We start from the raw sequence: 17,112 nt of genomic DNA on the forward strand, positions 1-17,112 counted from the left end.
TATTCTTCATGGAATTGGCAGTAAGATTCTACTTTATATGGTGACATTATTAAATTATACTTTGAATAGATTAACAAGGTGAAATTATATGTATTGGAAAAAGACACACTGATATATGCTCCTTTTTTTTAACCTGCTTAGGAGTTTATTAGAAGGGGCATGTACAGGCCTAGGAAAGTCAGTGTGCAGAAATGGAGGGGATGGCACGTCCTAATATATACTTGTACATGGTTAAAACTTGATACTATGCTAAATGAGATAAGCTAGTCATTGCAAGGCAAGTATGTGATTCTAATTTGAGGTACTGAGAGCAGTCAAAGTCACAGAAGCAGAATGTTCTGTGTTCCAGAACCTGGAAGTTCCCTGGGAATGATGGGGCAGGGGATGGAGGGTTGTTGTTTAGTGGGTCTGAAGTTAAGGTGTGGGGAAAGGAAGACTAAGTGTGTCTGTGTTTCAAACCGCAGAGATCCATACACAACAATGTGAGTGGGGCTAATGCCACTGAACTGTATATCCAAACACAGTTAAAATGGCAAAGCTTTCCTTCTATATACGTTAGTACAGTTTAAACACTGTCTCAAATAAATCATGGACTTGTGCAATGCCAGAGATATAGCTTTGGAAAACAAAAGGGTTTGTAATGGACCGTTTAGGGCGTGCATTTAACGTAGCTCCAGTAAGGAAGAAATCAGGCGTGAGGACATTTAATGAGTACACTGCTATGACAGATCTGGGTTGAGCCAATGCCACTAGATCACTGGAGAGTGAGATCCCTGTTGTTCTGAGATCTGAGATCAAAGATGATCTCACCACACCTAGAAGCATACATAATGCAGAGATAATGAATTATCATTCACCAAATTACCATTCCATTCCATGCCCACGGAAGGAGCTGCAGAATACCCAGGACCTCGGGTTGAGTCTAGCTATTTTGCAGAATGAGATCAGCATCTGTCTCTAAATGTATATGTGTACTGTCTTAGCAAGTCAGTTTGTACTTCAGTGTCTCACTGTCCTCCTTTAGAAAAAGAGGATGTGACAGGACTCCTCACAGACAGGCAATGGCACCTGAAGGGCACAGGAGGAAGTAAGGGCTCAGTTAATAGCATTCTGTACTGTTCTCAGAAGACTTTTGCACTGGCTGGGCTCCCAGATCATAGCTGGGCATATCTTTGTGTAACAGACTGGGCCACCTACGATGTCATGGCCATAATTGTTGACACAGGTACAGAAGGAAGCGCACCCACATCTCTCAATTATTTCTAGTTGGGTTAGAATATCAAAGCCATATTAGTTATATTTGTGCCCAAAGTCATGCTAAAAGCTGCACATTAAAAATTAAAGATTATTTACCTAAACTGAGTTTTCAGTTGCAAATAGGGTCTAAAAAAATAAAAAAAGTCCTCCTTTATATAGAGAGACAATTATATTTTTATTCTACAACTATATAATTTTATATGTGGGGTACAGATGTATGGCCTTAGTCATGTACTATGTATTGAAATCTTACCTTACAAATGAAAAGCATAGGTAATCTCTAGGCCATTGCACCTTTCTGAAAAGCTTCTCCCATGAGACAATGTATCCATATTAAAATAAAGATCTTCAGGGCCCCAAAGCAGAGGATTAGAAGACAATGAAACAACACGACCAGGACAGTGGAGGCATGCTGCCTAGAAGGAGCAGCTTCTGTCCTGTCCTAACACGACCTAAAATCTCTGCACACAGTTGTCTGCTCCGGTTGACAGTTGTGGAAAAAGGGAGGAAAGAAGAAATGCCTGGGATGATGGGAAATGAAGACTTACATTTTGTTACTTCTTTGTACTTTCTTTACAGCCTCTACAAAGGGCATTTCGATCAGGATAAATGTACGGCCAATGCAATGATACTTGACATACATGCCACTTTAGGGACAGAGCGACTAAGGAAGAATATTTGGTTTGAAGTAGATTTATATCAGGAAAATAATACAGCAAAGGTTAGAAAGAAAGAGGCCATGTGGGTAACCAACCCGAGATGTTTTTCAAATTTTGGATTAGGTTAGAAGAAACAGAGAAAGATGTTGCTGTTTGCTTCTCCCTCACACTCACAGTCCCCATGCCCCAAGCTATAAATATTGTGTCTGGGTGTGAACTGTGGATTTTCACAGCTTTGCTGTGGGGCCATTCTGGGTAAATACCTATCTTATGAAACGAGAGCTAATATCTTAAAATGGACTTGTTATGTAATACTCTCACAAGACTGCTCTGCCCATCTCTCTTGGTTCTTAGCCTTTTTGTTTAATGATAAATTTGTCTATGGCTTTGCCTTTGATGAACCACATTGATAATTCCACAATTTTTAGGTAGCTAGAGACTGGAATTATTCAGCATTATGTAACTGAGCAAACTCATTTTTATGGAGCTATGTCAATATGCAGGATTCAGAGAAAAAAGTTCATGGTCACTATAATACAATGACATGATAAATTTAGAGACATATTCATGCTCGAAGGTATAATTTCTAAAATTATATAATATTTACAATTTCAAAGGGAAAAATTTCATTATAGTTGAAATATTACACATCTCATAAACAATAATTACTTAAGAAATGATAAAGAGAATAGTGTCAGTGTTACCTATGAGCATACAAAGCATAAGAAAATCACAGCTTCCTAACAGACTGCCAAGAACTCTTCTCTGCAATACATCTCAAGCTACTGAAAATTCATAGACCATGACTTTGCGTCTCATATGAGTTACAAGCCAATGTATTTTGAACATTTGTTTGAAACAGCTTTCCCTTGGCCTGAAACATTTTGTATAAATCCATAAAAATAATCTTTGTAGGATTCATGTGAAAATAGAAAACAGAATAATGACAGAATAAAAAATCATAAGAACAAGGTGCAGAAGTTGTTCAGATGTACAGGGGATCCTATGCTGTGCTTTGTATGTATTTTGGTATAAGGAAAACACAAAGATAAAATTTAAGGAAAAAATAATAATTAAAAAAATTCGTGAATTTACTTTCTGTTGAAGAGGAAGTTGTAATTTTTAAAGTTGGGGTATATCAGAGGCATAAGATCTGACACTGAATGGGGAGAGGGGTTAGTACTGAGAGCCCATGAAGGTATAAAAAGAGATTTTCATGAAAAAGATTAAAACAACACTCCCACTTACTTTGGCGAGTAATGATTTCAATGAAGATAATTAACTGGAGTACCAAAATGTTAATAAAATGTGTAAATATTCTTTATCAAAGAGGCACACTATAAAATAAATAATTTTAGTATTTGAGATTTACTTTTGGTAGAAGGATAGTTTTGTAGTTTTAGTTTTCAGATACCACACACAAAATGTACTGTATGTGTGAAATGTGCCTGGCAGTGCCATCAAATTGCCCCACACTTTGGACAGTTGTAATAGGCATGACATGCAATGTAGGAGTCTCCATGCAATAATTTGGTAATGAGGGAGAAAGCCTTCCCAGCATCCTTTGCATCATGGTGCCTCTTGATTCAGCTCACTTCTGGGCCTAGAGAACAATCAAAGACCGAGTTTGTGCTAGGAAAAGGAGATACACTGCATGTCTAATACCTACTTTTGCTTTAAGGACGAAGAGGGTTTCAAAGAGGCTCTTTCTCCCTTCATTGCTTCCTCCTTATTTGGCCCATGCAGATGTGTAAACATTTTACACTTTTAAAGGAACGATCCCTTTGATATTCCAAAGGAGACATTAATAGCAATCATAAAATTACTATTTACTGATGTTGTCATATGAACATCTCTAATGAGTAGTTAGTAAACATGTCTTGTCATTCTCATATAAAAACCTATAAAACAAAAGCTATTTTCATTTTCATAGTGGAGATGAAGGTAGAATTTGTGCCTCCTTTTGGAGACACAGCACCAGCAGGTGGTAGAAATAGGACTTGAAGATTTATAATTACGAAGGAAAACAATACCACCCAATCAGAAACACAGAGGATTAAAACTGGCTGCTGATTGTTCAGAGAGCTGAGACATTTTGTTTAACCTCTGCAGCTCTGAACTTTACACAATAAGTTTTAATACACAAATGATACTTGTATGAATTTCCCCTGAATCTCCCTTCCATCTCCTGTAGCTTTCAGAATCATGCAGGATGAAGCTTTTCAGAACAAAAGAAAATGCGAATGGAAGCACAAATCAGAAATGAATACACACTTCTAGAAATGGACTAGATTATTTCAAGTAGTTAGTCTAAGAAATTATGATGTAGAATGTGCTAACTCCACCAAACAAACCCCCATCAAGGATGGCCCATCTACTCACAGTGACTACTTATCACAGGCATTCAGTGGAGGGCTGAAATCATGCTGCTGTATAATACACTGCCCTAAATACCAGAGCTGATAAATGTTGGAGCTGGGATTTGAACCCATAGAATTTCCCAAACCTAGTATGCTGCAATAAATCTATTGAAGAAAATTCTTTGGTGTTTCAAAAAAAAAAATACCTTGCTTTAGGAAATACGCTTTAGCTCCCCCCAAATCAATGACTATAGGAAACCTATTTTAAACAATGTCCAAAGGAAAAAATACATTTTTGATTATTGAAAATAAAATACTGAATGAAATATTAAGTAATTTGATGACTGTTAATAAGATGGGTATCTTGAGAAGATCATCACTCACTACAAGTCCATAATATTCCTATTTCTTTCTTTTTCTTTTTTATTAGTCCTATCCCGCCATCATTTATGTAGGAGGATAAAAAAAAATGCCTTGCCTTTACAAGTAGTTTGTGCTAAACATGGTAACTTGAGAAGGGAAAAATGGAGACCGATTTTTAACAGTGACTCTATCTATTGCTTACAAATGAGGTTGACTTCATATAGTATGTAGCCCTCATTTTCATCATCTGTGAAAGCATGGGACATACGTTTCCTTTTGATAACTAAATGAAACAAATTCTATGTCTAACAGAGTATCTCTAAACAAATAAAGCCCAATAAATGGCTCTCCTCGTTTCCCTTCTTCTCCCCTGCCTTCTCCCCCCGCCCATTCTCTTCTTTGTATTTCATCCATTCATCCACCATCTCTCTATATGCACCTATAGTCAATGTTAGTTGACCTATTAGACTAGAATTCTCAGTTCTGTTGTTAGATAAGAGAGCTCAGGTAAAGGAGCTAGCCTGCCTTACTCTCCATACATTAGAGGGGACAGTCGGTAAAATGAGGATATTAGGCTAGAGACCTTGTGTGTTTCTGCGAGCCCTATGGCACTATGCTAGTCCAAATGCCACATCGCCACCCTCACACCCCACTCAGACTTACATTGGCTAACAGTGACTTATTACTTCTGATAATGAAAGATTTCACTCAATGAAACCTGTGAGTGTCATTTCTAAAAAATATGGATTCTCTGGTAATCCACAGAAAGAAAACATTTTGGCTATAGTCTTCCTTCTAGGAGAGTGTTTCTTACCCAAATGGAAACATCACACTCTATCCGTCATCCCAGGAAAGAGAAGCCATTAATAGTAGTCATTCTTTGAGTGAGAACATCAACTCCCACAGGTATTTAGTGAGATTTAGCAAATCTAGGATAATACAACTATAGCTCCCAAGGAGCATGCCTGAGTGTCTGAATGATTTTTCGACATCTCCTTTCTGCTATTATGATTATCTAATGTAATCAGGGAGTGCGGACCATGGTATTCTTCACAGTGTTACTAAGCACTTAGAGGTTGAGAAGCAAATTATAATTTAAAAACAATTTCAGCAGCCCTTTATCCCCGAGTTCTTATTTTAATCACAAGACTTCTGTGAACTATAAATGCCTGCACTCCAAGCTTTTTTCTTGTAATATTTTAATTATTAACTTCTTTTCTTCAGCTCTGAACTTTAAGGCAATATTATAGGAGCTTGTCTGACTTTCTCTTAAACTGTTTCTGCTAAAACTCTTATATTTATGTTTTTAATTTAGTGCAAATAATAGGAACTTTATTATTTCTGATGTGATTATTTTAGTATGTATCAGGCACTGCCCAGTGCACTTAAGTTCCATGCTTTAGTCGACACAATGACAATAGGGACAGAGTAACATCTTTAAAGAGCAAAGTATTTATATTCTAATCATTTCACTTTTAAATCAGAGTACTTTATCCATAAATATATTAATATATAAATGGAATACATTTTTTTAAAAAAAGTATACAAGTTTAAGCTGGGCAGTGGTGGCACACGCCTTTAATCCCACTACTCAGGAGGCAAAGGCAGGTGAATCTCTGTGAGTTCGAGGCCAGCCTGGTCTACAGAGAGAGTTCCAGGCTAGGGCCACACAGAGAAAGCCTGTCTCAAAAAAGCATACAACTTTAGATTAGACTCAAAGTTTTCATTGTTTCTGTGTCTATCTCCCAGTAACTTAGTATACACTTGTCAAATAGAAGACACTCAAAAGCTGAGATGAATGGCTGCCCTAAACCACAAGTAATACACCAAGAAAAGGCACAAATTCTTTCCTTGAAAACTATTTTCTTCAGGATTTTCCCAAACAAATAAATAGGTCTCATTATAAGAATGTGAACCTTCTAACAGGCACTTCACTAAATCCTACTTCAACTCACAAATGAAAAATACCAAGAGCTTTATCATTCTACTCAAGCCATATATCAAGTACATATAAGAAAGATCAGAATAAAGGTCACTGATAACTCTTCACAATGACATTACAGTTACAAGGTGAGAAATAACATTCTTGTAGATATTTTTGGAGGAATGCCATTTTCAGCTCCTTTTAAATCAACCATACTATTAAAGTCATATGATGTGGGTCACTAATATTGATTCTGATGCTACTTCTCTATTTTACTGGTTTTAATATTCACACACTCAAATTTTATAGTTCTTCGCGTCCCAGGAACCTTTATATTGTCAACAAATCAATCAAAGTGATAGCATCAAGATATACATAACTCTGCTTAATGAAAATGTATTCAGAAAAAGTATTGCTGGTATAAAGTCATAGCTAAAGATGGGAATACATCTCACAGCTAAGCCTTGAGAAGATTAGAAAGAAATGAAATAATGAGGATAAAATGCAGACTTTAAGACTTCTATTATTTGACACAATTATGTTTAATGACTGTAAATAAGACATGCCTATTAACCTTTCAAATTGGTCTGGAGGAGTAAATTTTCTATCACATAAAAGAAAACTCATCACTTGCTTTTTGTATTGTCCCACTTTGTCCCGTGGGAATGGTCCAATGTTACTCAAAAATATAAGGAGTCAACCTAAATGTTTCAGCGCACAGATTACCTTCCCATTTATCTAAGAGGATTATAGGAAGAAATTATTTCCAGTGGACTCTAGTGAATCAAAATTGAGTTTCAGAATGCATTACTTGCTTGCTATTCTGATTTCTAATCTTAAAAATTAGAAAGGTAAATATTTGTGTAAAAGATGATCTAATTTTGCAGAAGTTCTGGTATAATTATCTTGTCATTAAAGAACTTACTGTTCTGCTGGGGTGTTCTGGAATATTTCAGGGTATTTGTTTCTTTCAGAATCTCTTTTCTTCAATCTAAAAGAAAAACAGGACATATGACAATCACTTGAGACTGTCTTAAATAAGACATTAGTTTTACTGATATTTTTACCTTATATTCTTGCAATCTGTCCATCTAAATACAAAGTATGCCATTCTCATGATTATTTAGTATACACAATATAGTACAGAAAAAAATAGAATTTTAAAATTGGTTTGAGAACTTGGATGAGAACTTTGTGGATAATTTACATACTCATTTTATAAAAGGTAAATTTCAAGATTATGCTCTTTATAGTGCTTTAGATTACAATGAAAACAAGAAATCAGAGATAATATTGAATCGGTACCGTATTTTCATAAGTCTCATACAATTTCCAGAGCATTCATGTTTATTTCTACAACAAAAATTTATATGAGTGTTACAAATCAATCTTACACATTTACCTCAAATTTTATGTTTTCTTGGAGTTAGAAAATCTTCACTATATCATGACTATTTTACTATTTTCAGAGATTAATTGTGGTCTAGATACAACCTAATCCTATTCTGGCACATTGAATACATCTATAAACACGCATGTACACAGACATACAAACCCATCCAGCACTAGAAGAAAAGTAAGTATACTAATATATTAAATGTACAGCATTCAATATAGTCTCAGAGAATAATAATATAAAGTCCTTTTCAAGAGTCAATAGCAGACGTGCTTTAATGCAGTAAATAACGTCATCAAAATTTTCTGATTTCGTTTGACAGGCTAGAAATTCACAAACGAAAATTTAACAGTGTTGAAGAAAAATGAACCGGTTACTACAAGTTCTCATTATTTTTAGTTCTCAGAATGTTAAGTTCAAAGACAGGAGACCGCAAAAATATTTAAAAATGGGTTTCCGATAGGCATGCCGCTCTGTTCGCTAGAACTATGATAATATTACAATGACAGCCTCTCTCGCTCCTGGCCCACAGAGGTGCTGAGTGGAACAGATCCGAAGTGACAGCTCTGCTTCCTGAGCCACGTTCACTGCATCTGTTCAGCACTTTAGTCTCCTGGGGCTGCTTCCTTTGGATTGCTGCCTGAAACTCGACTGTTTTCTAGTAAAATTCACAAACAACCTTGATGTGAGGATGCGCTTACATTTACCCTACTCCCTCTTAAACATACGATTCAAGCCATAGTCAATTGCATGTAAAAAAATCTCAGTACGTTGTCTGAGTATACTGCCATATTTTATGGACACAAAACCTACAGCAAGATTCTGTGTGTACACATGAAGAGACGGTGACATGCAACACTTTGTAAGAAATTAGAAAAATGTGTTAGGAAAAAAAATTCATTTCACCAAAAAAATGAATACATAAGAGATGATTAGATGGTATATGTACCTAATCTTATTACTCACCAAGGGTCAGGCTTCCCTAAGGGATGTCGTGAAAGGATTAAACAGCTTTTGTGACGTATGCTGTCTTCAGGGCTTTGATTTCGTTTTGGCTTTACATACATAATCTGTCACAAGGATAAATGGGTAAGCCTGCTGTACTGTAGGGCACAAATAACTATTTTATACTTAATCTATACTCGGAATATGGTTATATACACTCTTTTTATGGTAGTTAATTCCTGTCTCTTGGATATATAAATGCCGTCTCTTTAATCTAGAGGGAACATAAAAGAAAAGGCAGGTTACATCATTGCCGTAGCCAGCTCACCACTTATCTGCATGCTGGTGGAAGTAAAGCCATCCCAATCCTCAGGTTCACTCAGCTCATTTCTTGTACTGAGGCTTGGTTCTTTTATGATTTGGCATGGAACTTAAATAATAACATCTGTTTTGGTACGTTTTTCATAAGATATTAGATACACTAAAAGTCAATATGGGTGATGAGGTGTTAGTGATATTTTCATCTAGTATTAGAAGTAGGTTTGACAAAGGGGAAGAAAAACTGTATGAGACTCAGATTGCTCTTGGTAGAAGCAGACAGAAAGTGAGCCATTTAACTTGTAGCCCTTAGGATAATACAATTTACAGGATTAAGCCAAACCTTACATGTTTTAGATACCATGAATATGCTTTACATTTTTGCCATTTTTTTGTGGTCAGGGAAACAGCATTAGCAATTTTAATACTGGAGATACAGAAGCAGCAGCCATAAAGCTTTAAAAATATACTCATTCTCCACAATGACTAAAACCAACAATTATGTACAAACTTGAGTTTTAGACATCTCAAGCATTCTGGAGTTATTAATCTTAAAATTTCTCTAAGGTAGCATCCTGTTAAGTATTCACTTAGGGCCGAAATTAGAGTACACTCTGAAATCTTGCAAGGAGGTCACCTATAGATGCTAGCTCTTTAGCTCTAAATGAAGTGACTCACAAGAGAAGAGTGGTCCTGAAGCTTTATGTGTCAACACTGTAAGATGCACTCACAGCTTTCTCTCCTGGACCACATCGGACAGAGCTGCTGAAACTCATGGCTAGGATAGAGTTGTAAGGCTGAGTAGCAATGCTCTTAGCACAGATCTTTCTAAGCCTAAGGGATTTGGTCAGAGATTCTTGGAACAACAGTCAGCAAGCAGATATTACTTGAAAACAGACCATTATTCAGGTCATTACAGACTGAATAGATGTAAGCTTTTAGATACGCAAACAAAACATCGCACATCTGAACACACTGCCTGATCAGATTCGGTGCACGATGAAAGGTGGGGGTGAGCAACAACTCACTGTCAACACCATTGACAGAGATAAGGCAGTTTAGTTGTGGGCTGTAAATTAGGCAATGGTGGTGTGTCAGTGGGAAAAGGCCCATTTTTGATAACTATTCTTTTCAATATAAGAATATATCCTGGTTAAAGAAAATAAACTGAGTTCTCAGTAGTCCTCATTGTCCATTATGTTCAGCGAGACCGGTTTTGTCCCATGCTTTTTCAGACCCCGGCCAGCTGGCCTTGGTGAGTTCCCGATAGAACATCCCCATTGCCTCAGTGTGTGGGTGCACCCCTCACAGTCCTGAATTCCTTGCTCGTGATCACTCTCCTTCTGCTCCTCCTTTGGATCGTGAGACTTCAGTCCAGTGCTCCAATGTTGGTCTCTGTCTCTGTCTTCTTTCATCGCCTGATGAAGGTTAATATTCAGGGGGATGCTTATATGTTTTTCTTTGGGTTCACCTTCTTATTTAGCTTCTCTAGAAGAACAATGGCAATGGGTTCTTGATCCTATTGCACGTAATGGCTTTGTGGGAGCCCAGGTAGTTTGGATGCTCACCTTAATAGACCTGGATGGAGGTGGGTGGTCCTTGGACCTCCCACAGGGCAGAGAAACCTGCTTGCTCTTTGGGCTGAGGAGGAAGGAAGACTTGATTGGGGGAGGGGGAGGGAATGGGAGGTGGTGGCAGGGAAGAGGCAGAAATCTTTAATAATTAAATAAATTAATTAATAAAAAAAGAAAATAAACTGAAATATGCAATAAAGAAAGAAGTTATGACATCCCAAGTCTTCAGTACAAGACTAAAATACTTGTAGATTTTTAAAATACCTAAGCATGCTGTATATAGCTTAATTTAATAAATGGATTTTTTATAAGAATCACACATTGTGAACAATTTCTGATTACTGTTAAATCGACTGTTTTGCATACATATTTATAGATACAGACACATGCATGTACAGAGAGAAAAGAGCAAGAGAAAGATGATGTACAACAGTAGAGTAAGCAATTGGTGGATCCACACAGGGCATACAGGAACGTGTAATGTTCTTGTAGCTTTTTGTTAAATGTTTAAAGCTACAGAGAAACAAAGATAAATAATAGACAATAAACTATCTTCAAAATACATCAATTGGAAGCAGAATACCCTTTTTACTAGTTCTATATTATTACAGAGAACTGTGACTAATTTTAGGTTGTTCATTAAGTGTAAGATGGCCTTGTATTTAATTATAAAAGCTAATGCTTATTAGATGCTATCAGACAATGAAAAATAAATAATTTATCAAGTGAAGCAATGAACTAAGAAATGCTTCCTATATAAATGCCACCATGGCACATACCTATGGTACTTCTTGTAGGTACAGAAAAAGGTAAAAATATACCAGTATAGATTTTGTTTGAAAAAGATGATTTTAGAATAAGGGAACTTATCTATTTTCCTCCTCCTCCTCATCTAACTTTTTTGACAACCATTTATGTGGATTGTGTCTATGAGCCTGTGCTAGTTGTTATAAAAGCAAATGTCCAAAAACAAGGAAGAAACAGGAGGGGTAATGATAAAGGAGCTACTTATTTTGTTGTTTTGACACTTTATTTTCCAAGTCAACAAATATTAAAACATTTCTTGGCAGTTGGAGTTATAATAATCACACGCTGGGTTCACCGTGTTTAACATTTTCATTACACTCAACATAATTGTTTTAGAATGGGGGGGGATGATAACGAGGCAGAATGGTATTAAATTGGGTGAGCCAGTCTGTACCTTGCAGAGAAGGATGGGTATTAATTAAACAAGAAACTTGGGAGAAGTTAATTGGGGCTGAGGAAAGATAAGGGCACTATCAAGGCATAAAGAAATGAAACTATAACAAAAGATCGGGCGGGACATCCCACTGCGCACACCTAGGAGAGAAAATCGTTGCAGACTCATAAACAGCATGAGCTGCAGAGTGCCCAGGGGTGCCTCGGTTGGCTTCACAGCTCCTAAGAATAGTTCCTGTCACACAAATAAATGTTTGCTGGGCGAGCAATATTGTATATTGACAAAAGTAAAATCCAGTTTCATCTTATACATTTTTGATTCCTTCTCTATCCCGTGTTTGACCCTAGGCAAATCACTTAATCTGTTCTGACCCCAATTTCATCATCTGTGAAATGAAAGAGGGAAAAGGTCATTCTCCAAGGTGCCTTCCAGCTCTAAACACTGCTATATAGAGTTCTATTTAGTAAAATAGTCAGTTGGGAACATTTTTGTAGGAGATAATATTCTGATATGAGTTCTACATGAAAAGAATCGGGGGAAAACAGAAAAGATGAATAATGGAGTAATGCATTCATTCAAGTAATGAAAAATAAATCCTATTGAATAAAAGATTTTTATGTAGGGCTGGCTTATGGTTTTTGTATGAAGTGACATTTACATGGACAACTGACAAAGATATGCAGACAAAGAACTCTGTACTTGCTGATTTTTATTTATAACTAGAATGACATCATACCTTGCTTGCATCCTTATCTAGAGTCCTGGAGAGAAGAGAATGTGTTCAAAATAAGGCATTAAGTTGCAGGAGCTTAGACAACTGCTAGTGTACACTACAGAACTGGAAATGCCCATCTTGAAGAAGAGAAGCTCAGTTGCATATAAATTCCCTGGACCAGTCTCAAACTCAGGTCCTATCTGGCAGAGCATCATATCCACGACATCTTCTGTACGAATACTGGTTCCCTTGTGTCTTTCTGTTCTGATCAGTCATCTTGCCCCACCTTCTATCACACCATTTAGCAATGCATACACATAACACATAATTGCTCCGTGTATCTATTCCAGCTGTGATGCTCTTGTCCTTCTAACTAGAGTTGGCCACATACCATATATGTCCATGTTTCCTTTAATGAGTCAATGTCCAGTCAATATTCCATATAGGTGGAGAAAAAAAAAGGGCATACTCTGAGTTCAGACATGGATAGGAATGTTGGCAGCTACCAAAAATGTCTTTCCATTATCAAGCCTAACTGGTGATTTTAAAAGTCCCTATCTTGTCTTGTTAATCATTGTCCAATTTTCTCAGGCATTTTGCAAAGATGGGTCACGGTAGTTATTACTTGATGGTGAAAGGAACATGGATTTTTAACGACAAAAGCCCAACTAATTCTTCAAAGCAAACAATATGACAGCACTTCTGGACGTTGAGGGCTGACCTACTGGTGACAGAGGAGGAGGCTGTTTTCTTAGCCATTTTAGAACAGAGCGGAGTATGTCTTAGGAGTTTATGTTCAAACCAAGACCACTGTAGCAAATACATATTTGGATGCAGTTAGAGGGTATTGGGGTAACAGATGTACAAAAGAAAAGGATTGCAAAAGGGGAACAGGACTTGAAAGAAGAAGTCCAAGCTCAGAGCTTTATTTCTGGCTTATAAATTTTTTGTAGCTGGAGCTAAAACAGAGAGTCTCACACAAGGCAGGCAAATGTTCTGCCACTGAGTGCCAGCTCTAGTCTTATGAATAGTTTTTATAAAGAAAGTTGAAAGTCCCTAGATATCTTTACATAGTGTTCTAAATTTACTATATAAACAATATACCTTTCATGATAGGACAGAAGATGGTGAGACCATAAGAGACGAAGATACGATGACTTGGCTTTCATGACTTCCTGGGGGTTTCACTAGGGAGGGTGGGGTTGCAATTCTCTACCAAAATTTAGGCTGCTGCAAAGAAAACGATTTATGTAGACCTGGTTTGCTACAAATTCAAAACCAGCACTGTGCTGGACACTATATATAAATGAGACCTTAGAACACTGCATGAGGTGTCTCCAGTTGTATGGCAGTAGCTTCATCATTTGTGCTTTGCGTGCATTTCAGCAACATCCCCTGTGGTGGCCAGGGTAGCCAGGTATAGGGCTTACAGTGCTAGGTCAACCAGAACAATCCCGTAGCCGTAGAGGAAGGGTTCTTTGGTCTGCCCCTGTTGAGCGCCACAGAAACTGTATGATAGAAGTTAGCCTCTTCAGGATATCTTGTAAGCGCTAACATGCCTAGTTTGGAAAAAGCAACAGAGCTAAAAAAAAATTATTACTGCTACTTAATAACACACACTCAGTAGACCACATGTGTTTATCACACCCGTCGTCACAGGGATGAGGTGATGTAGGTGTTAAATATCTTGATTTACATATGAGCAAGTGAAATTCACAACGTCCTTATAGTAAGTGTTGGAGCCAGGATCTAAATTCAGTTCTGTCAGGATCGAAATCCAGTTTTTAACTAGCAACATGGTCGTGGTGTCGTAGCTGCTGCTGCTGCACCTGGAGAAGCTAGAAAACCAATTTTCTATGTCTTTATCTATCATGGATTAGGCGAATCATCTTGAAACCATTGGCAAAAGGTTGTCATTATCACTGCTTCTACAATACATGTAGAAAATGTAGTAAAAGAAACTCAATCTCTGGCTTTATTGAGACATCCTGGATTTGTGAAAGCAGCTGGATCTACCTAACAACTACAGAACTAAAAAAGCCTTTAAAAATTAAAGCTTTCCAAGCAATGTGTAATATGGATTTTCTGTTAATTTTACTTCTTGAGATTATAATAAATTGTATCATTTCTGTCTTCCCCTTTTTTTCTCCAAACCCTTCCTTATCATATTACCCTCCTTGATTTCTTTCACATTTATATTCTCTTTTTAAGTGAATTGTTACATCCTGTTACTTTTCTAAACCAGCATAATCCCTAACTGCATTCTAAATATCTGTACTTAGACCCTCATATAAGTGTAGTCACAATGTGATTCATGCCCAGTATCACAATTTCTAAATTAAACAGTTCTCAGATTAACAAAGCATATTACTTACCATGGGAAGAAGATTCCATGCAGTCAGATGGCTCTCAGGATACATTTATCATGAGATATAGAAGACATTTTTATATGCGTATTTTAAATGATGGGTTATGTATTTCCACACAGTTCTCCAAAGATAATATTGGTAGTAAATAAAACAACATGGTCACTGAGCCCTAAAGATACATTGTCTTAAAATTAGTCAATAAGTCATGAATGAAAGTTGAAATCATAGCAGGGATGGGAAGCATACGTCCACACCCACCAAACAGCTACACTTGACATTTTTCAGACTGTTAGATCTCAGGAAAAGATCCTCTGGTCAAGGCTTGGAAGCCGAGTTTTCCTTTGATCCTGTCATCCCTCATTCTCCTCAAAGGCAAGCTGCAGAAATTCCAACTTCTCTTTTACAATTCAGGTCATAGAAAACAGACCTCTTCCCTAAAACCAGACTACCTAAAAGCATTGCCGTAAAATTGCTCTGATTTGTCTATGTAAAGGACAGGCATAAAAGAGCACTCTGAGTTGCTTTGTTAGATTTTTTTAGGTTATAAATTTCACATTCTAAAAGGGGCCAGCCCTGTGGGTGGAAGGAGAGCTTCAGAGAGCCCTTGCTTGTTCTTAACTTTTGCCCCTAGGTCTATCACTTTGGATCAGTCCCTTTCTGTTCAACCAGGTTTCACGGAGCTACCTATGCTTTACCAAACCCAAGTACAGCAACAGATTTTTCATTCAGTGTCTTTGGGTCTTTCAAGAACTCCACTGTCTTGTAAAACTATGATCAATTAAATTTGTATGTTATAATAACTGTCTTTTGCCAACTTATTCAGCAGATTCAAATGGTCAAATGTGTAGAGGAAAAGTTTATACTTCTCTACAAAATGGGTAACTGTTTCATTCCAAAAGCCCTAGAAGAAAAAATTTCAAATGTACTTTGGATAGATTATATATTACTGTTTGGCATGGTGGTACACATCTTTAATTCCAGCACTTGAGAGGGAGAAGCACACAGATTTGTATGAGTTTGAGACCAGCCTGGTATACATAGAGAGTTATGGGAAAGCCAAGCCCACATAGTGAGGCCTGTCTCAAACAAATAGTCAAACCCAAAACATTCTCTGCCCCCGAATAGGGAGAAAAAGTTTCACTTCATATTTAGATGAGAAGATTGTTAAGAAGATGATGAAATCCAATTCTGAAACTGGATATGTATTCAGTTATTGTTTCAGAACCATGGATTTTAGATTATCCATCCACAGAAAAGAACAAAGGATGTGCAGAAAGTAAAAGTGTAGTAGGGCATGCTCATAATGACGTAAGACCCAACCCCCCAGTTTCAATTAATTTCTTCCCCCTTAGAATGGACATAAATGTAATCCTTCAAAATTCTAAACCAGTCATTTATTCAGAGAGGAAGTCTGGGCAAACAACTGTGGTTCGAAGAAATGGAGACTATCCCATTAGGACGCGGAATGCAGATAATTCACACTAATTTTTTCTCTCGAAGCAGCAGTTAGGTGCACGGCCATTTGAGAATTGCGACAGTATTAAATAGAATTTCATATTAAAAACTGACACTATTTTGCCTAGTATGAAAGGGAGGCTCCTTTCACCCATGAAATGAAATAATGAACAGAATAAAAGCCGATCAAGTGTGGCAATGACATGGCTGAGCTGTTTTCTCGGCTCCCGTTCTCTGATCCTTCAGATGTCTAGTGTGAAAGGCAACTGATTTTCACTGACAAAAGAATATGTTCATGAATATTAGAGTAATTCCTATGGAGCACACAGATTTCCTGGGAGATAGGGCTCTATGCAGGGATTGTAAAGGTCTGGGTTGGGGCTCTCTGATACAGAGCTCAATGGGAAACCAACCTACAATGTGAAATTATAATTACTTTAGAATTACATGCTTTATAGCCAGAATGTGTGTGTGTATGTGTGTATATATATATATATATGTATATATATACATATATATATATATACTTGTAAAGTATCCCCTGAATGATCTCTTATTGCAATTTCATCTTGAGCT

The 17,112-nt window shown here is 37.0% G+C and overlaps 1 protein-coding gene across 3 annotated transcripts in view; it reads right to left on the bottom strand.

The window, feature by feature from the left end:
* The window catches only part of Syt1 (synaptotagmin 1), a 494,427-nt gene that overhangs the window by 320,987 nt on the left and 156,328 nt on the right, over nt 1-17,112 (bottom strand). For 2 of the 3 annotated variants that reach the window (XM_057757848.1, XM_057757846.1), the window contains exon 3: nt 7,489-7,554. The exons of the other annotated variant lie outside the window; for it this stretch is intronic. The gene's annotated coding sequence lies outside the window, so the exon portion shown is untranslated. The remainder of the gene's footprint in view (nt 1-7,488; nt 7,555-17,112) is intronic. 3 annotated transcript variants of the gene reach the window in all.

Source organism: Chionomys nivalis, chromosome 25 (assembly GCF_950005125.1).
Source record: "Chionomys nivalis chromosome 25, mChiNiv1.1, whole genome shotgun sequence".
Lineage (NCBI taxonomy): Eukaryota > Metazoa > Chordata > Mammalia > Rodentia > Cricetidae > Chionomys > Chionomys nivalis.